At 47.3% G+C, this 21009-nt stretch overlaps 9 non-coding genes and 1 pseudogene across 9 annotated transcripts; all 10 read right to left on the bottom strand.

The window, feature by feature from the left end:
- Window positions 1–2091: 2091 nt before the first annotated feature.
- Window positions 2092–2193, bottom strand: LOC142720148 (U2 spliceosomal RNA; annotated as a pseudogene).
- Window positions 2194–3494: 1301 nt separating this feature from the next.
- On the bottom strand, window positions 3495–3685 carry LOC142720201 (U2 spliceosomal RNA). The gene has a single exon (XR_012873010.1). It is a non-coding gene; the product is annotated as a U2 spliceosomal RNA (small nuclear RNA).
- Window positions 3686–4986: 1301 nt separating this feature from the next.
- LOC142720200 (U2 spliceosomal RNA) lies at window positions 4987–5177 on the bottom strand. The gene has a single exon (XR_012873009.1). It is a non-coding gene; the product is annotated as a U2 spliceosomal RNA (small nuclear RNA).
- A 1301-nt stretch (window positions 5178–6478) lies between these two features.
- LOC142720199 (U2 spliceosomal RNA) lies at window positions 6479–6669 on the bottom strand. Its single transcript, XR_012873008.1, has one exon. It is a non-coding gene; the product is annotated as a U2 spliceosomal RNA (small nuclear RNA).
- A 1301-nt stretch (window positions 6670–7970) lies between these two features.
- On the bottom strand, window positions 7971–8161 carry LOC142720198 (U2 spliceosomal RNA). The gene has a single exon (XR_012873007.1). It is a non-coding gene; the product is annotated as a U2 spliceosomal RNA (small nuclear RNA).
- Window positions 8162–9462: 1301 nt separating this feature from the next.
- Window positions 9463–9653, bottom strand: LOC142720197 (U2 spliceosomal RNA). The gene has a single exon (XR_012873006.1). It is a non-coding gene; the product is annotated as a U2 spliceosomal RNA (small nuclear RNA).
- A 1301-nt stretch (window positions 9654–10954) lies between these two features.
- On the bottom strand, window positions 10955–11145 carry LOC142720195 (U2 spliceosomal RNA). Its single transcript, XR_012873005.1, has one exon. It is a non-coding gene; the product is annotated as a U2 spliceosomal RNA (small nuclear RNA).
- Window positions 11146–12446: 1301 nt separating this feature from the next.
- On the bottom strand, window positions 12447–12637 carry LOC142720194 (U2 spliceosomal RNA). The gene has a single exon (XR_012873004.1). It is a non-coding gene; the product is annotated as a U2 spliceosomal RNA (small nuclear RNA).
- Window positions 12638–13938: 1301 nt separating this feature from the next.
- Window positions 13939–14129, bottom strand: LOC142720193 (U2 spliceosomal RNA). Its single transcript, XR_012873003.1, has one exon. It is a non-coding gene; the product is annotated as a U2 spliceosomal RNA (small nuclear RNA).
- A 1301-nt stretch (window positions 14130–15430) lies between these two features.
- LOC142720125 (U2 spliceosomal RNA) lies at window positions 15431–15614 on the bottom strand. The gene has a single exon (XR_012872959.1). It is a non-coding gene; the product is annotated as a U2 spliceosomal RNA (small nuclear RNA).
- Between the last annotated feature and the right edge of the window lie 5395 nt (window positions 15615–21009).

The raw sequence follows: 21009 nt of genomic DNA, 5'->3' as shown, positions 1-21009 counted from the left end.
CAGGATGGCAACCCCTGCAGACTTACAGTCGCCCCCACCAGACCAGTAGGACGGGCCATGGGTCCACTGCCTGGCCAGATGATGGTATGACCTGGAAGAGGGGAGAGTACATTCCTGCAGCATAAATACATCACTCGACTGCTTGGAAAGAAAAGTTAGCACCATCTGACATCTAGTCCTATCTCTAACACTCCTCACATTGAGGCCAAAGATGTTAAGTTTAGCAGCCATGGGGGAGAATAAAGAAGGTTAGTGCAAACGATACACCTTAGTTACCAGTCCGGTCGGGCGGATCCTCCTCTCCTGGCGGGTCCGAAAGATCCAGCAGGCCCTCTGACAAAAATTGTTCCAGGATTGTAGCCACCTGGATGTCTGTTGTGAAGTCGATGACCTCAGGTTCAGACACGAGTTCCTCCACCATCTGCTCCATTTCCTCCTGCTGCGCAAGGGAATCTTCGCAGATTTCCACGACTTGTCGCTTTGAGGACTCAGCAGCTGGGCTGTCCCTCACCTTTCTCTTCCTCTGGATGGCACCTGAGGAGACAAGAGGGGGAAAATCCTCCAGGGAGAGGACTCCAGCAGCTGGAGGGGAAGATGTTAGTGCTGCTGGAGCTGGGGAGAAGGGAGGCTGGGTTGGGAGAGGTGCAGGTGACAGGACCACTGAGATGGGTGGGTAGGAGAAGGTGAGAGCCTCAGTGGGGGTGACAGGGGTTGGGGACGGGGGGGTGGGGAGGGCCGGGCGAGGGAGGGTGGGAAGGGTAGGGCGAGGGAGGGCCGGGAGACGGGGGGGAGGGACTGTCGTCTTCTTACCATCCTTCTTATTCCCGGTCTTCTGCGCCGCTGGAGCTCTGGCTGGGGCGGGGTTCCCTCTGGCCGGAGCTTTCGCCGCTACAGTTGCCCAGGATCGATCCCTCTTCGGGCAGTCCTTGTAGGAGTGGGCTGCTTGTCCGCAGAGGTTGCACATTGTCCGTTTCGGGCAGTCTTTGGTCTCGTGTCCTGTTACCCGGCAGTTCTTGCAGGCGTCCTCCTTGCAGTCCTTCACCGAATGACCCTTCTTGCTGCATCTCCTGCAGATCTGCGGCATGTCCGGGTAGTAGATGAGGCCGTAGGAGTTGCCCAGCGAGAATGACTGGGGCAGGTGTTGGAGGCCGTCTTCCGCGCTGGAATCCTTGTTCAGTCGGACGATTACCGACCACTTGCCAGTCCAGAAGCCGAGTCCGTTCAGGATGTGGGTGGGTTCCCTCACCACTGTGCAGAACCGCTTCAGGAGCGTGGTGATGTCTTTGCCGGGGGTGTGTGGGTTCCGCATTGAGACCGTCACCCGCCTTTCCTCTCTTTGGACAGGGCAGTTGCCCACAAAGCGAGAGAAAGGGGATTCAGGCCTCGCCGCTTTCACCATCTCCCAGTACCTTCTGCAGATGTTGATCGAAGCGAAGGTCACGAAGAACATCCCGGTCATGAAGGCCTGGATGCTGATGGTCTCCGGCTTAGCGAAGCCCTGGTCCAGGAGCATCTTCTGGCAGAACACTTCTTCCGTCATGTCCGGCACTCTCCCGTCCACCTCCTTCAGCTTCAGGGCCACCGTCTGCTTCATCCAGGGCTCCAGGGTTGGAGCAGCCTGGTTCGGCTTCCTGGTGGCCTGTTGGCTTGAGGAGGCTTCAGGAGGAGATGTCCTGGCCTGGGCCGGCTCACCTGGTCCATCAGCCTTCTTCTTCTGGGTGGCAGGGTTGCTGGTTGAGGCCATGGCTTCTTCCAGCTGTTCCTGTCGCTTGGGGAGGATCTTCGATAGCTCTTTCCCGAAGGGGGCGGAGCTATGCAAATCTTCTCCTTGCTGGCCGAGGTTCTTCCACGAAATTTCTTCCGCAGCGGTTCCTCGTCGAGCTTCTTCTGCGGCCGAGCTTCTTCAAAGATCCCCTTCAGCAGCGGCTCTTCTCCGAAGGTCTCTGTCGCAGTTCTCCTTCTTCTTCCCGGCAGCGATCTCCCGGAGCTTCTTCCCCGATGGCGGCTTCTCCCTTCTGGATCGTCGTCTTCGCTGGTTCTTCTCCGCAGTTCGTCGCCGGCTTCGTCTGGAACGCTCTTGGATCGCTAAGCTAGTGTTTATAGCCCCCAGTGGTTCTCCGAGCTATCTATCCTTACAAGGACTGATAAGAACAGATACTACACTTGATCTTAGCCAAAAGGCCGAGAAGCGATAACCCGAGCGGCCCTTGCCTTGCCCGAGCCTGTCCCATACTGCTGTTCACCCCTTGCAGCGATTGATTCAGCCTACTCCTAGGCAATTCCATGGGGCCCTGCAGGCTCACACACATTTACAGCTACTAAGCGGGAGGTGAATAAAGGCCGGAGAGGAAGCTACACAGGATTTGCTTCTTTTGCTTGCACCACAATGCAGTGCTGAAAGAGGAGGAATCTACATAAAAACGCCTTCCTGGCAACGCCCAAATGCCCTCCTGCCATGCAGATAAACACTGGCAGCGGCAGCAAGTGCATGCCCACAGCCACCCCTTGTTCCTTCACACCTTGTATCAGCTTTAATCCAGTCCAGTCCGGTGCTGCCTGCTGAGCAGCACTGACCAACACTGCCTGGGCCCAGGCTTTTATCTCTGAGGCAGGCCCCATTATGATGTCAGAAAGCTGGCTCTGGAATCCTGAGGGCTCCACTATGACACGTGCAAAGTTCCGTCTGAACTTTATATAAGACGGTGCGGCTCAGTCAGTCACTCAGTGTTGCCTGAGAGGGCAACACTGCAACAGCCGGCCGCCAGGCTGTCTTTTTTTTGCACATTTATTTGCCTCCAGGAGGCCACAAGAGGGAGACAAGGGACTGCAAAATGGAAAATAAGCATCCACCAACTTTACAGACAACTTCTCTTTGCTCCTACAACCTCCATCCTTGCACAGTTTGTTATTCTTCTAGGTAACATAGTAACAAATCCAAATTGCTGCTCTCTTTGTAGGCAAGCAAGGCTTTGTTGCAACTGCAATTCTTACTTCTTCTTGAAATGTAGGGACGACAGTACATTCCATCACATCCATGTAGTGTACACAGGTAGGTCCATTGTGGCGGGCAGGCAGGCAGGCAGGCAGGCAGGCGGGCGGGCGGGCGGGCGGGCGGCTTTAATGGCTGTTTGCTGTTCCCCTACTCCACTCCGCTATTTGACTGTGGTGCTGCATCAATCAGTGGCTGGCTCAGGTGCAGCTCTTTAACCTACCTAGGAGGGAGGGCGGAGAGAAGACAAGGAAGGTGAATGAGCTGTTCCAATGTGAAATGCCGGAAACACAGAAACACAGAAGACACACACACAACAAGAGGTGGCAATGTATTAATTAATTGCATTTAATAAATGAGCTCATTATCACACATGACTGTACAAATGCATTGTCCAACAGGTGTTGAAATAATGGGATTAAAAGGGGAGATCCCATCAGAAAGACAAAAACAATAGCAAACACAAATAGCACTTTTGGAATCTGATTTTAGTCAACACATAAGGGAAGGGTGCACCGGTCCTGGAAATACTGCAATACCAGGTCAATGCGTGGAGTGGACAGAGCAAGCTCTATTTCCATCTCCCTGTTCTAAAAATCCATTTAATATATGGTCCCCAGATAGGGGACGTATCAGATATTAAACTGATAAGAACAGATACTACACTTGATCTTAGCCAAAAGGCCGAGAAGCGATAACCCGAGCGGCCCTTGCCTTGCCCGAGCCTGTCCCATACTGCTGTTCACCCCTTGCAGCGATTGATTCAGCCTACTCCTAGGCAATTCCATGGGGCCCTGCAGACTCACACACATTTACAGCTACTAAGCGGGAGGTGAATAAAGGCCGGAGAGGAAGCTACACAGGATTTGCTTCTTTTGCTTGCACCACAATGCAGTGCTGAAAGAGGAGGAATCTACATAAAAACGCCTTCCTGGCAACGCCCAAATGCCCTCCTGCCATGCAGATAAACACTGGCAGCGGCAGCAAGTGCATGCCCACAGCCACCCCTTGTTCCTTCACACCTTGTATCAGCTTTAATCCAGTCCAGTCCGGTGCTGCCTGCTGAGCAGCACTGACCAACACTGCCTGGGCCCAGGCTTTTATCTCTGAGGCAGGCCCCATTATGATGTCAGAAAGCTGGCTCTGGAATCCTGAGGGCTCCACTATGACACGTGCAAAGTTCCGTCTGAACTTTATATAAGACGGTGCGGCTCAGTCAGTCACTCAGTGTTGCCTGAGAGGGCAACACTGCAACAGCCGGCCGCCAGGCTGTCTTTTTTTTGCACATTTATTTGCCTCCAGGAGGCCACAAGAGGGAGACAAGGGACTGCAAAATGGAAAATAAGCATCCACCAACTTTACAGACAACTTCTCTTTGCTCCTACAACCTCCATCCTTGCACAGTTTGTTATTCTTCTAGGTAACATAGTAACAAATCCAAATTGCTGCTCTCTTTGTAGGCAAGCAAGGCTTTGTTGCAACTGCAATTCTTACTTCTTCTTGAAATGTAGGGACGACAGTACATTCCATCACATCCATGTAGTGTACACAGGTAGGTCCATTGTGGCGGGCAGGCAGGCAGGCAGGCAGGCAGGCGGGCGGGCGGGCGGGCGGGCGGCTTTAATGGCTGTTTGCTGTTCCCCTACTCCACTCCGCTATTTGACTGTGGTGCTGCATCAATCAGTGGCTGGCTCAGGTGCAGCTCTTTAACCTACCTAGGAGGGAGGGCGGAGAGAAGACAAGGAAGGTGAATGAGCTGTTCCAATGTGAAATGCCGGAAACACAGAAACACAGAAGACACACACACAACAAGAGGTGGCAATGTATTAATTAATTGCATTTAATAAATGAGCTCATTATCACACATGACTGTACAAATGCATTGTCCAACAGGTGTTGAAATAATGGGATTAAAAGGGGAGATCCCATCAGAAAGACAAAAACAATAGCAAACACAAATAGCACTTTTGGAATCTGATTTTAGTCAACACATAAGGGAAGGGTGCACCGGTCCTGGAAATACTGCAATACCAGGTCAATGCGTGGAGTGGACAGAGCAAGCTCTATTTCCATCTCCCTGTTCTAAAAATCCATTTAATATATGGTCCCCAGATAGGGGACGTATCAGATATTAAACTGATAAGAACAGATACTACACTTGATCTTAGCCAAAAGGCCGAGAAGCGATAACCCGAGCGGCCCTTGCCTTGCCCGAGCCTGTCCCATACTGCTGTTCACCCCTTGCAGCGATTGATTCAGCCTACTCCTAGGCAATTCCATGGGGCCCTGCAGGCTCACACACATTTACAGCTACTAAGCGGGAGGTGAATAAAGGCCGGAGAGGAAGCTACACAGGATTTGCTTCTTTTGCTTGCACCACAATGCAGTGCTGAAAGAGGAGGAATCTACATAAAAACGCCTTCCTGGCAACGCCCAAATGCCCTCCTGCCATGCAGATAAACACTGGCAGCGGCAGCAAGTGCATGCCCACAGCCACCCCTTGTTCCTTCACACCTTGTATCAGCTTTAATCCAGTCCAGTCCGGTGCTGCCTGCTGAGCAGCACTGACCAACACTGCCTGGGCCCAGGCTTTTATCTCTGAGGCAGGCCCCATTATGATGTCAGAAAGCTGGCTCTGGAATCCTGAGGGCTCCACTATGACACGTGCAAAGTTCCGTCTGAACTTTATATAAGACGGTGCGGCTCAGTCAGTCACTCAGTGTTGCCTGAGAGGGCAACACTGCAACAGCCGGCCGCCAGGCTGTCTTTTTTTTGCACATTTATTTGCCTCCAGGAGGCCACAAGAGGGAGACAAGGGACTGCAAAATGGAAAATAAGCATCCACCAACTTTACAGACAACTTCTCTTTGCTCCTACAACCTCCATCCTTGCACAGTTTGTTATTCTTCTAGGTAACATAGTAACAAATCCAAATTGCTGCTCTCTTTGTAGGCAAGCAAGGCTTTGTTGCAACTGCAATTCTTACTTCTTCTTGAAATGTAGGGACGACAGTACATTCCATCACATCCATGTAGTGTACACAGGTAGGTCCATTGTGGCGGGCAGGCAGGCAGGCAGGCAGGCAGGCGGGCGGGCGGGCGGGCGGGCGGCTTTAATGGCTGTTTGCTGTTCCCCTACTCCACTCCGCTATTTGACTGTGGTGCTGCATCAATCAGTGGCTGGCTCAGGTGCAGCTCTTTAACCTACCTAGGAGGGAGGGCGGAGAGAAGACAAGGAAGGTGAATGAGCTGTTCCAATGTGAAATGCCGGAAACACAGAAACACAGAAGACACACACACAACAAGAGGTGGCAATGTATTAATTAATTGCATTTAATAAATGAGCTCATTATCACACATGACTGTACAAATGCATTGTCCAACAGGTGTTGAAATAATGGGATTAAAAGGGGAGATCCCATCAGAAAGACAAAAACAATAGCAAACACAAATAGCACTTTTGGAATCTGATTTTAGTCAACACATAAGGGAAGGGTGCACCGGTCCTGGAAATACTGCAATACCAGGTCAATGCGTGGAGTGGACAGAGCAAGCTCTATTTCCATCTCCCTGTTCTAAAAATCCATTTAATATATGGTCCCCAGATAGGGGACGTATCAGATATTAAACTGATAAGAACAGATACTACACTTGATCTTAGCCAAAAGGCCGAGAAGCGATAACCCGAGCGGCCCTTGCCTTGCCCGAGCCTGTCCCATACTGCTGTTCACCCCTTGCAGCGATTGATTCAGCCTACTCCTAGGCAATTCCATGGGGCCCTGCAGGCTCACACACATTTACAGCTACTAAGCGGGAGGTGAATAAAGGCCGGAGAGGAAGCTACACAGGATTTGCTTCTTTTGCTTGCACCACAATGCAGTGCTGAAAGAGGAGGAATCTACATAAAAACGCCTTCCTGGCAACGCCCAAATGCCCTCCTGCCATGCAGATAAACACTGGCAGCGGCAGCAAGTGCATGCCCACAGCCACCCCTTGTTCCTTCACACCTTGTATCAGCTTTAATCCAGTCCAGTCCGGTGCTGCCTGCTGAGCAGCACTGACCAACACTGCCTGGGCCCAGGCTTTTATCTCTGAGGCAGGCCCCATTATGATGTCAGAAAGCTGGCTCTGGAATCCTGAGGGCTCCACTATGACACGTGCAAAGTTCCGTCTGAACTTTATATAAGACGGTGCGGCTCAGTCAGTCACTCAGTGTTGCCTGAGAGGGCAACACTGCAACAGCCGGCCGCCAGGCTGTCTTTTTTTTGCACATTTATTTGCCTCCAGGAGGCCACAAGAGGGAGACAAGGGACTGCAAAATGGAAAATAAGCATCCACCAACTTTACAGACAACTTCTCTTTGCTCCTACAACCTCCATCCTTGCACAGTTTGTTATTCTTCTAGGTAACATAGTAACAAATCCAAATTGCTGCTCTCTTTGTAGGCAAGCAAGGCTTTGTTGCAACTGCAATTCTTACTTCTTCTTGAAATGTAGGGACGACAGTACATTCCATCACATCCATGTAGTGTACACAGGTAGGTCCATTGTGGCGGGCAGGCAGGCAGGCAGGCAGGCAGGCGGGCGGGCGGGCGGGCGGGCGGCTTTAATGGCTGTTTGCTGTTCCCCTACTCCACTCCGCTATTTGACTGTGGTGCTGCATCAATCAGTGGCTGGCTCAGGTGCAGCTCTTTAACCTACCTAGGAGGGAGGGCGGAGAGAAGACAAGGAAGGTGAATGAGCTGTTCCAATGTGAAATGCCGGAAACACAGAAACACAGAAGACACACACACAACAAGAGGTGGCAATGTATTAATTAATTGCATTTAATAAATGAGCTCATTATCACACATGACTGTACAAATGCATTGTCCAACAGGTGTTGAAATAATGGGATTAAAAGGGGAGATCCCATCAGAAAGACAAAAACAATAGCAAACACAAATAGCACTTTTGGAATCTGATTTTAGTCAACACATAAGGGAAGGGTGCACCGGTCCTGGAAATACTGCAATACCAGGTCAATGCGTGGAGTGGACAGAGCAAGCTCTATTTCCATCTCCCTGTTCTAAAAATCCATTTAATATATGGTCCCCAGATAGGGGACGTATCAGATATTAAACTGATAAGAACAGATACTACACTTGATCTTAGCCAAAAGGCCGAGAAGCGATAACCCGAGCGGCCCTTGCCTTGCCCGAGCCTGTCCCATACTGCTGTTCACCCCTTGCAGCGATTGATTCAGCCTACTCCTAGGCAATTCCATGGGGCCCTGCAGGCTCACACACATTTACAGCTACTAAGCGGGAGGTGAATAAAGGCCGGAGAGGAAGCTACACAGGATTTGCTTCTTTTGCTTGCACCACAATGCAGTGCTGAAAGAGGAGGAATCTACATAAAAACGCCTTCCTGGCAACGCCCAAATGCCCTCCTGCCATGCAGATAAACACTGGCAGCGGCAGCAAGTGCATGCCCACAGCCACCCCTTGTTCCTTCACACCTTGTATCAGCTTTAATCCAGTCCAGTCCGGTGCTGCCTGCTGAGCAGCACTGACCAACACTGCCTGGGCCCAGGCTTTTATCTCTGAGGCAGGCCCCATTATGATGTCAGAAAGCTGGCTCTGGAATCCTGAGGGCTCCACTATGACACGTGCAAAGTTCCGTCTGAACTTTATATAAGACGGTGCGGCTCAGTCAGTCACTCAGTGTTGCCTGAGAGGGCAACACTGCAACAGCCGGCCGCCAGGCTGTCTTTTTTTTGCACATTTATTTGCCTCCAGGAGGCCACAAGAGGGAGACAAGGGACTGCAAAATGGAAAATAAGCATCCACCAACTTTACAGACAACTTCTCTTTGCTCCTACAACCTCCATCCTTGCACAGTTTGTTATTCTTCTAGGTAACATAGTAACAAATCCAAATTGCTGCTCTCTTTGTAGGCAAGCAAGGCTTTGTTGCAACTGCAATTCTTACTTCTTCTTGAAATGTAGGGACGACAGTACATTCCATCACATCCATGTAGTGTACACAGGTAGGTCCATTGTGGCGGGCAGGCAGGCAGGCAGGCAGGCAGGCGGGCGGGCGGGCGGGCGGGCGGCTTTAATGGCTGTTTGCTGTTCCCCTACTCCACTCCGCTATTTGACTGTGGTGCTGCATCAATCAGTGGCTGGCTCAGGTGCAGCTCTTTAACCTACCTAGGAGGGAGGGCGGAGAGAAGACAAGGAAGGTGAATGAGCTGTTCCAATGTGAAATGCCGGAAACACAGAAACACAGAAGACACACACACAACAAGAGGTGGCAATGTATTAATTAATTGCATTTAATAAATGAGCTCATTATCACACATGACTGTACAAATGCATTGTCCAACAGGTGTTGAAATAATGGGATTAAAAGGGGAGATCCCATCAGAAAGACAAAAACAATAGCAAACACAAATAGCACTTTTGGAATCTGATTTTAGTCAACACATAAGGGAAGGGTGCACCGGTCCTGGAAATACTGCAATACCAGGTCAATGCGTGGAGTGGACAGAGCAAGCTCTATTTCCATCTCCCTGTTCTAAAAATCCATTTAATATATGGTCCCCAGATAGGGGACGTATCAGATATTAAACTGATAAGAACAGATACTACACTTGATCTTAGCCAAAAGGCCGAGAAGCGATAACCCGAGCGGCCCTTGCCTTGCCCGAGCCTGTCCCATACTGCTGTTCACCCCTTGCAGCGATTGATTCAGCCTACTCCTAGGCAATTCCATGGGGCCCTGCAGGCTCACACACATTTACAGCTACTAAGCGGGAGGTGAATAAAGGCCGGAGAGGAAGCTACACAGGATTTGCTTCTTTTGCTTGCACCACAATGCAGTGCTGAAAGAGGAGGAATCTACATAAAAACGCCTTCCTGGCAACGCCCAAATGCCCTCCTGCCATGCAGATAAACACTGGCAGCGGCAGCAAGTGCATGCCCACAGCCACCCCTTGTTCCTTCACACCTTGTATCAGCTTTAATCCAGTCCAGTCCGGTGCTGCCTGCTGAGCAGCACTGACCAACACTGCCTGGGCCCAGGCTTTTATCTCTGAGGCAGGCCCCATTATGATGTCAGAAAGCTGGCTCTGGAATCCTGAGGGCTCCACTATGACACGTGCAAAGTTCCGTCTGAACTTTATATAAGACGGTGCGGCTCAGTCAGTCACTCAGTGTTGCCTGAGAGGGCAACACTGCAACAGCCGGCCGCCAGGCTGTCTTTTTTTTGCACATTTATTTGCCTCCAGGAGGCCACAAGAGGGAGACAAGGGACTGCAAAATGGAAAATAAGCATCCACCAACTTTACAGACAACTTCTCTTTGCTCCTACAACCTCCATCCTTGCACAGTTTGTTATTCTTCTAGGTAACATAGTAACAAATCCAAATTGCTGCTCTCTTTGTAGGCAAGCAAGGCTTTGTTGCAACTGCAATTCTTACTTCTTCTTGAAATGTAGGGACGACAGTACATTCCATCACATCCATGTAGTGTACACAGGTAGGTCCATTGTGGCGGGCAGGCAGGCAGGCAGGCAGGCAGGCGGGCGGGCGGGCGGGCGGGCGGCTTTAATGGCTGTTTGCTGTTCCCCTACTCCACTCCGCTATTTGACTGTGGTGCTGCATCAATCAGTGGCTGGCTCAGGTGCAGCTCTTTAACCTACCTAGGAGGGAGGGCGGAGAGAAGACAAGGAAGGTGAATGAGCTGTTCCAATGTGAAATGCCGGAAACACAGAAACACAGAAGACACACACACAACAAGAGGTGGCAATGTATTAATTAATTGCATTTAATAAATGAGCTCATTATCACACATGACTGTACAAATGCATTGTCCAACAGGTGTTGAAATAATGGGATTAAAAGGGGAGATCCCATCAGAAAGACAAAAACAATAGCAAACACAAATAGCACTTTTGGAATCTGATTTTAGTCAACACATAAGGGAAGGGTGCACCGGTCCTGGAAATACTGCAATACCAGGTCAATGCGTGGAGTGGACAGAGCAAGCTCTATTTCCATCTCCCTGTTCTAAAAATCCATTTAATATATGGTCCCCAGATAGGGGACGTATCAGATATTAAACTGATAAGAACAGATACTACACTTGATCTTAGCCAAAAGGCCGAGAAGCGATAACCCGAGCGGCCCTTGCCTTGCCCGAGCCTGTCCCATACTGCTGTTCACCCCTTGCAGCGATTGATTCAGCCTACTCCTAGGCAATTCCATGGGGCCCTGCAGGCTCACACACATTTACAGCTACTAAGCGGGAGGTGAATAAAGGCCGGAGAGGAAGCTACACAGGATTTGCTTCTTTTGCTTGCACCACAATGCAGTGCTGAAAGAGGAGGAATCTACATAAAAACGCCTTCCTGGCAACGCCCAAATGCCCTCCTGCCATGCAGATAAACACTGGCAGCGGCAGCAAGTGCATGCCCACAGCCACCCCTTGTTCCTTCACACCTTGTATCAGCTTTAATCCAGTCCAGTCCGGTGCTGCCTGCTGAGCAGCACTGACCAACACTGCCTGGGCCCAGGCTTTTATCTCTGAGGCAGGCCCCATTATGATGTCAGAAAGCTGGCTCTGGAATCCTGAGGGCTCCACTATGACACGTGCAAAGTTCCGTCTGAACTTTATATAAGACGGTGCGGCTCAGTCAGTCACTCAGTGTTGCCTGAGAGGGCAACACTGCAACAGCCGGCCGCCAGGCTGTCTTTTTTTTGCACATTTATTTGCCTCCAGGAGGCCACAAGAGGGAGACAAGGGACTGCAAAATGGAAAATAAGCATCCACCAACTTTACAGACAACTTCTCTTTGCTCCTACAACCTCCATCCTTGCACAGTTTGTTATTCTTCTAGGTAACATAGTAACAAATCCAAATTGCTGCTCTCTTTGTAGGCAAGCAAGGCTTTGTTGCAACTGCAATTCTTACTTCTTCTTGAAATGTAGGGACGACAGTACATTCCATCACATCCATGTAGTGTACACAGGTAGGTCCATTGTGGCGGGCAGGCAGGCAGGCAGGCAGGCAGGCGGGCGGGCGGGCGGGCGGGCGGCTTTAATGGCTGTTTGCTGTTCCCCTACTCCACTCCGCTATTTGACTGTGGTGCTGCATCAATCAGTGGCTGGCTCAGGTGCAGCTCTTTAACCTACCTAGGAGGGAGGGCGGAGAGAAGACAAGGAAGGTGAATGAGCTGTTCCAATGTGAAATGCCGGAAACACAGAAACACAGAAGACACACACACAACAAGAGGTGGCAATGTATTAATTAATTGCATTTAATAAATGAGCTCATTATCACACATGACTGTACAAATGCATTGTCCAACAGGTGTTGAAATAATGGGATTAAAAGGGGAGATCCCATCAGAAAGACAAAAACAATAGCAAACACAAATAGCACTTTTGGAATCTGATTTTAGTCAACACATAAGGGAAGGGTGCACCGGTCCTGGAAATACTGCAATACCAGGTCAATGCGTGGAGTGGACAGAGCAAGCTCTATTTCCATCTCCCTGTTCTAAAAATCCATTTAATATATGGTCCCCAGATAGGGGACGTATCAGATATTAAACTGATAAGAACAGATACTACACTTGATCTTAGCCAAAAGGCCGAGAAGCGATAACCCGAGCGGCCCTTGCCTTGCCCGAGCCTGTCCCATACTGCTGTTCACCCCTTGCAGCGATTGATTCAGCCTACTCCTAGGCAATTCCATGGGGCCCTGCAGGCTCACACACATTTACAGCTACTAAGCGGGAGGTGAATAAAGGCCGGAGAGGAAGCTACACAGGATTTGCTTCTTTTGCTTGCACCACAATGCAGTGCTGAAAGAGGAGGAATCTACATAAAAACGCCTTCCTGGCAACGCCCAAATGCCCTCCTGCCATGCAGATAAACACTGGCAGCGGCAGCAAGTGCATGCCCACAGCCACCCCTTGTTCCTTCACACCTTGTATCAGCTTTAATCCAGTCCAGTCCGGTGCTGCCTGCTGAGCAGCACTGACCAACACTGCCTGGGCCCAGGCTTTTATCTCTGAGGCAGGCCCCATTATGATGTCAGAAAGCTGGCTCTGGAATCCTGAGGGCTCCACTATGACACGTGCAAAGTTCCGTCTGAACTTTATATAAGACGGTGCGGCTCAGTCAGTCACTCAGTGTTGCCTGAGAGGGCAACACTGCAACAGCCGGCCGCCAGGCTGTCTTTTTTTTGCACATTTATTTGCCTCCAGGAGGCCACAAGAGGGAGACAAGGGACTGCAAAATGGAAAATAAGCATCCACCAACTTTACAGACAACTTCTCTTTGCTCCTACAACCTCCATCCTTGCACAGTTTGTTATTCTTCTAGGTAACATAGTAACAAATCCAAATTGCTGCTCTCTTTGTAGGCAAGCAAGGCTTTGTTGCAACTGCAATTCTTACTTCTTCTTGAAATGTAGGGACGACAGTACATTCCATCACATCCATGTAGTGTACACAGGTAGGTCCATTGTGGCGGGCAGGCAGGCAGGCAGGCAGGCAGGCGGGCGGGCGGGCGGGCGGGCGGCTTTAATGGCTGTTTGCTGTTCCCCTACTCCACTCCGCTATTTGACTGTGGTGCTGCATCAATCAGTGGCTGGCTCAGGTGCAGCTCTTTAACCTACCTAGGAGGGAGGGCGGAGAGAAGACAAGGAAGGTGAATGAGCTGTTCCAATGTGAAATGCCGGAAACACAGAAACACAGAAGACACACACACAACAAGAGGTGGCAATGTATTAATTAATTGCATTTAATAAATGAGCTCATTATCACACATGACTGTACAAATGCATTGTCCAACAGGTGTTGAAATAATGGGATTAAAAGGGGAGATCCCATCAGAAAGACAAAAACAATAGCAAACACAAATAGCACTTTTGGAATCTGATTTTAGTCAACACATAAGGGAAGGGTGCACCGGTCCTGGAAATACTGCAATACCAGGTCAATGCGTGGAGTGGACAGAGCAAGCTCTATTTCCATCTCCCTGTTCTAAAAATCCATTTAATATATGGTCCCCAGATAGGGGACGTATCAGATATTAAACTGATAAGAACAGATACTACACTTGATCTTAGCCAAAAGGCCGAGAAGCGATAACCCGAGCGGCCCTTGCCTTGCCCGAGCCTGTCCCATACTGCTGTTCACCCCTTGCAGCGATTGATTCAGCCTACTCCTAGGCAATTCCATGGGGCCCTGCAGGCTCACACACATTTACAGCTACTAAGCGGGAGGTGAATAAAGGCCGGAGAGGAAGCTACACAGGATTTGCTTCTTTTGCTTGCACCACAATGCAGTGCTGAAAGAGGAGGAATCTACATAAAAACGCCTTCCTGGCAACGCCCAAATGCCCTCCTGCCATGCAGATAAACACTGGCAGCGGCAGCAAGTGCATGCCCACAGCCACCCCTTGTTCCTTCACACCTTGTATCAGCTTTAATCCAGTCCAGTCCGGTGCTGCCTGCTGAGCAGCACTGACCAACACTGCCTGGGCCCAGGCTTTTATCTCTGAGGCAGGCCCCATTATGATGTCAGAAAGCTGGCTCTGGAATCCTGAGGGCTCCACTATGACACGTGCAAAGTTCCGTCTGAACTTTATATAAGACGGTGCGGCTCAGTCAGTCACTCAGTGTTGCCTGAGAGGGCAACACTGCAACAGCCGGCCGCCAGGCTGTCTTTTTTTTGCACATTTATTTGCCTCCAGGAGGCCACAAGAGGGAGACAAGGGACTGCAAAATGGAAAATAAGCATCCACCAACTTTACAGACAACTTCTCTTTGCTCCTACAACCTCCATCCTTGCACAGTTTGTTATTCTTCTAGGTAACATAGTAACAAATCCAAATTGCTGCTCTCTTTGTAGGCAAGCAAGGCTTTGTTGCAACTGCAATTCTTACTTCTTCTTGAAATGTAGGGACGACAGTACATTCCATCACATCCATGTAGTGTACACAGGTAGGTCCATTGTGGCGGGCAGGCAGGCAGGCAGGCAGGCAGGCGGGCGGGCGGGCGGGCGGGCGGCTTTAATGGCTGTTTGCTGTTCCCCTACTCCACTCCGCTATTTGACTGTGGTGCTGCATCAATCAGTGGCTGGCTCAGGTGCAGCTCTTTAACCTACCTAGGAGGGAGGGCGGAGAGAAGACAAGGAAGGTGAATGAGCTGTTCCAATGTGAAATGCCGGAAACACAGAAACACAGAAGACACACACACAACAAGAGGTGGCAATGTATTAATTAATTGCATTTAATAAATGAGCTCATTATCACACATGACTGTACAAATGCATTGTCCAACAGGTGTTGAAATAATGGGATTAAAAGGGGAGATCCCATCAGAAAGACAAAAACAATAGCAAACACAAATAGCACTTTTGGAATCTGATTTTAGTCAACACATAAGGGAAGGGTGCACCGGTCCTGGAAATACTGCAATACCAGGTCAATGCGTGGAGTGGACAGAGCAAGCTCTATTTCCATCTCCCTGTTCTAAAAATCCATTTAATATATGGTCCCCAGATAGGGGACGTATCAGATATTAAACTGATAAGAACAGATTTTTTTTTTATCTTTTTATTGAGAAACACAATACAATTTATACATCTCACACAAAAAATACACAAATCTTCACCAAATTTTACAAATATATCACAAAACCATAATACAATAGAAATACCACAAAAAGAAAACACAATACAATCAGAATCATATGATATTCCTCATAACACAAAAATATTACAATGTAATTGAATTACACTTCTACACAATAGCATTACATCTAGCCATAACACCAGATATCCTCATATCTTTCCCTTTACAATGTTCCTTTCCCTTTAAGGCTGTCCATGAGGCTGATATTCTGAAAAACAGAAAAATAGAAAGTCAATTAAATCTGGAAATAATTTGACCACTGCTCAACTTTCCACAAATTCACAGCATTACTTTGCGATTTTTTACAATCCAACAGAAAATAGATGTACATGTTAGCAACCACCAATTTAATACAATCTCTGGGAGTAATCTCTTCTTTTTTAAAGAGAGCGATGTTTCTTGCTTTCCACAATGCATCTTTCACAGAATTTATCACTTGCCAAGCGACTCGGTTTTCACATCTCATTAGATTTAAGGAGACTCCATATAGTACCTGTTTGTAACCAATAGTCTGCACCTTACCAACCTCCTTTATGAAGCTAGATGCTTTCTCCCAGACGTCATTTGCATATTTACACGCCCATAGTAGATGTTCCACAGTTTCTGACTCACCACAATGGCTTCTGGGACATTTGGCTGATCTAACTAAACCCCTATTATGCTGAAAATCCCTAACAGGGACACACTGATGCACTGCTGCCCAGGCTAGATCCTTCTGCGGATTAAATAAACAATTAGCAGAGACATTTTTCCAAATTTGTTTGGCTACTGCAACTGGATACCGTTCGATTGGTAATGTAATTTTCTTTTGCTGCACGTAATATGTTAGCTTTCTCTGATCTTTTAACACCTCAATGTTTACATGCTGTAGTTTAAACTGCACTACAATTTTTTCCACCACCTCGTAAAACTTGGGGAGAATCAGAGCATAAGGTCTGTGTAACTCCAACTTTACCCATGAATATTTCTGCAGGACATAACCTGTGAAGAATAATGTCCACATACCACATTTTGTATTGGATAACACACATTTTATCACGAAGCTGAAAAATTTCAAGTAAATGAACATATCAAGATCAGGCATACTCTTGCCTCCTTGCCTTTTTTCTCTGCATACCTTGTCTCTGGATAGTTTTTCCATCTGCGAGCTCCAAAGAAAAAAGAATAAAACTTTTTTAAGTCTTTTTAACCATAAATTATTCATGGGAAATACAAGGCCCACAAATAAAATGACCGGCAAAAGTTCTGCTTTGATTACCAAAACTTTACCTTCCATGGAGAGATCCCTTAATTTCCAAAAATTTACTTTATTTTGCATTTTAGTTTTGACCATCTCCCAACTTTCCTCTCCTGAGACCTCTTTATTGAACCAAATCCCAAGGACTTTTATTTTATCAGATAATTTTATCTGGTCTGGCAGTTCTTGCTGCCATGCACCCAATGTCATACAAGCACATTTGTTAATATTAAGTACTAACCCTGCGGCACCTTCAAACATTCTTGACCAAAGGATGACTCGCTGTACACTTGTGCCTGTAGATGCAACAATATTAACATCATCCATATATGCAATGCATTTCACTTGATCTCCATTAGACCCAGGCAAAAAAATTCCTCTGATAATCTTATCATTCCTCAAGGTTATTAAAAATGGCTCCAAAGCACAAATAAAGAGGATTGGTGAAAGAGGGCACCCCTGCCTTACTCCACACAAGAGTGGCACCCCTTCACTAAACATACCATTAATTTCAACAGTACTATATGCTCCCTTATATAGGGTTTTAATTTTATTAACAAAACCGGTCGGAAACCCCATTTTCTCCAAGACCTGAAATAAAAAGGACTGGTTAACTGAATCATAAGCTTTTTTGAAATCAAGACTTAATAAACAAACTGCTTGTTTCCTGTCTGTACTATACAGTAACGCATCTCTCAGTACTGACAAGCTCTGGGCAATGCATCTCCCAGGTACTGCACAGGATTGGTCCTCACCTATTACCTTGTGAATGACCTTTTTCATTCTATTGGCCAAAATTTTTGCCGCTAGTTTCATATCACAATTTAATAAAGTTATCGGCCTCCAGTTTCCAATGTCCTGCTTGTCACCTCCTTTAAATAACAAAGTAATAACCCCCTCCTGAAGGCTAGAGGGTACAGAGGACTCCTTTAAAATATCTCTGCATATCAAGGTAACCTCCTCTTTTATAATATCCCAAAACTTTATATAAAATTCATATGTCAGCCCATCTACTCCAGGGGTTTTGTTTTTACCAAAGCTTTTTAAAGTATCCAAAATTTCCTCTTCTGTTACCTCCTCCAGTAGGCCTTTACAGTCTTCCTCCGTCAGATTAGAATCTAAAACATTTAGAAATTGATTAACACAACTATTATCTCTTCTCTCCTGTGAAAATAGAGATGCATAAAAGTTGCTTGCCACTTTAAGCATCCCCTGGGTATTCTCCACATACCCATCTCCATATTTTAAAGAGATCATTTTTTCCTTCTTCTTAATTTTTTTAAAGAAATAACTTGAACATTTCTCTCCTTCTTCAACCCATTTTGTTTTAGTACCAAAAATAATTTTTTTACCATTCTCCTTAATTTTTTTCTCCCTTTCCATTTTAAGAAAGGAGATCCTTTCCTCCACATCATAACCCCTTTCTTTTGCAGCCTGTAGGGCCCGAAGTTTAAAAACTACACCATGTAGCTCTTCTCTTTTTTCTGCGGCGATCTTCCGTCCCCACTTTTTGAAGAAATTTTTAATGTCTTTTTTAACACGTAGCCACCAGCAAAGACTGGACGTATATTTGATTCTGGAAAACTTAAACTTAAAAAACATATTAGAAAAACTTTCTACTACTCTCTGGTCTTCTAAAAGAAGTCTGTTTAGCTTCCAGAACCCTCTTCCACATTCTAAACCTCCTTCAAAACCTATTTCAACTAATAACCCATGATGGTCTGAAAATACATTATCCTCTAACTTACAATCAATAATTGTTAAATTTTTTGACACAAACACGTAATCTATACGTGAGCTGGTTTGTCCATTTGACCATGTGTACCCAGCATCACCTGCCTTACACGAGACCCATGCGTCTGTTAGATTTGTATCAGATACCAAAGTTCTCAGTACTTTACTAGCAATGTCCTCTTTAGTGTCTTCTTGGTCCCTTTTCCTCTTCCGATCTCTTTTGTCCAGGACAGTGTTGAAATCACCGCAGATAATTGTTGGTCTCGCATCTGGAACAAAGAGAGAAAGTGCTTCCAAAAGCTCCACCCTCCCTTTTTTCCCGGGAGGTGCATAAATATTAAAGAAACGGAAAACTTTTTTGTGCAGAACAGCAGTTACGTAAAGCAAACGTCCAGGTATAATTTCCTGAAAACTTAAAATTTCCCAATCTGGGCTGTTAAACAAAATACAAATACCTGCTGATCTATTATCTAGACCAGTGGACCATACTGAAGGCCCTTTAGTCCATTCCTTTTCTAATGGCTTAATGTCCACATCAAAACCTATGCCACATTCCTGTAAAAACAAAATATCTGCCGGCATAGAACCCAAATAACTTAAAACTGCTGCTCTTCTCACCTTTCCTTTAATACTCCTTACATTTAAGGAGAAACATTTTAGTGCACTCATGTTCCTGAGTCACTACTACACATCCTCCGAAGGGTGACAGGTTCACCCTCTCCATCAGACTCCTGTAAGGCTTTCTTTTTACATCTTCCCTCCCCTTTGCCTTTCTTTCCTCCTGGCCTTTTAAGACACACGGTTTTATCCATCTCGTCCCCCTCTTCCTCCTCCACAATGATCTTCTCTTCTGGAGCTTCTCTTTTTCCTTGCTGATTCTCCTCTTTACTGGACTCCTGACTTTGTGACGCCTCTCTGTTTGGACTCTTCTTCCTCTTCGTAGCCGGACCCTCCTCCTGCTGGACCGCACCTGTAAGGAAAGAAGAAACAAGGCTGCCTCCAAGGGGGTTTCCCCCCCCAGAGGCAACAACCTCCGGACTTTCTCCACTTGATATCTCCTGCTCAACCGGTAAATTTGGAGGTAAATTACTGCTGCTTAGGATGTCCAAAAAATTATTCTCTGTTAGAATGTCTTCTATGTCCTGTTGAATGGAGGTTTGTATTGCGGTCATAGATGGCTCAGAGGGACCGCTTTTTGCTGCTTCCGCATATGTTTTCTTTCTCACCCTTGCTGGACATGCCCCAAACAAATGGTCATCCTTCCCGCATAAATCACAGGTTTTTTTTAACTTGGGGCATCCTCTGGTAGTATGTTCCGCACTGTTGCAATTTGAACATTTTTGGCCAGATGGGCAACTCTCTTGTAAGTGTCCATATGACATACAATTCCTGCAGTAATAAGATTGACCTCTATAGAACAAACGTCCTCTGCTCTTACCCAGGGAGAAGAAAGCTGGTGGAGTTCTCCGACCTCTAGGATCTCCAGGATCTTCTTTAAAGACCACCACGTACTGCCTCTTGCCATTCCATACTCCCCACTTATTGGTCAATTTCTTCAGGTATCTCACCCTTGCACAGTATCTCAAGAGAAAACTTGTAATATCATCTTCATCAATGTAAGGGTTAAAAACGTGCACAGTTAGAAGCACTTCCTCATGCATATAAAGGAATTCCAATTTTATCCCTTCAAAATCCGCATGTTTTTCAAATTTTTGATAACGTTGGTATAAATTATGACAGTTCCCAATTGCATAGAAGGTTAGATCAAAAAAACCAGACCTGGAAAAATCCTGGAAACACAGCAGTTCCTCCGGTTGAAAAGCAAGATGACCCAGCAAAATCTTCTCAAAGATGTAATGATCGTTGATCTTCTCCCGATATCCTTCCTGTATCCGAATACGAATGGTGTTTCGCAGCCGCACCGAAGCCGGCAAATCCCCTCGGTCCTCCAACATGATCCGCAGTTCCTAAGGGCAATAAAGAACAGAGATTTCCTCCATAGAGTCAATCCTGCGATCCCTCCTTAAATATCCATACAGCAGGATTCACCCCCCCTATAGCAGCATGTGGCTTAAGACGATAAATCGCCGATGCCACAAGGCCGAAGGGGCTACTGTCCTGGTTCTGGACTGCCTAGTGACTAAACTACTTGAGCTTAGCCAAAAGGCCGAGAAGCGATAACCCGAGCGGCCCTTGCCTTGCCCGAGCCTGTCCCATACTGCTGTTCACCCCTTGCAGCGATTCAGCCTACTCCTAGGCAATTCCATGGGGCCCTGCAGGCTCACACACATTTACAGCTACTAAGCGGGAGGTGAATAAAGGCCGGAGAGGAAGCCAGACAGGATTTGCTTCTTTTGCTTG

This window comes from Rhinoderma darwinii, unplaced genomic scaffold (genome assembly GCF_050947455.1).
Source record: "Rhinoderma darwinii isolate aRhiDar2 unplaced genomic scaffold, aRhiDar2.hap1 Scaffold_491, whole genome shotgun sequence".
NCBI classification, from domain to species: Eukaryota; Metazoa; Chordata; class Amphibia; order Anura; family Rhinodermatidae; genus Rhinoderma; species Rhinoderma darwinii.
Note: the sequence above shows the minus strand (reverse complement) of the source record. Positions and strands in the feature narration are given on the sequence as shown.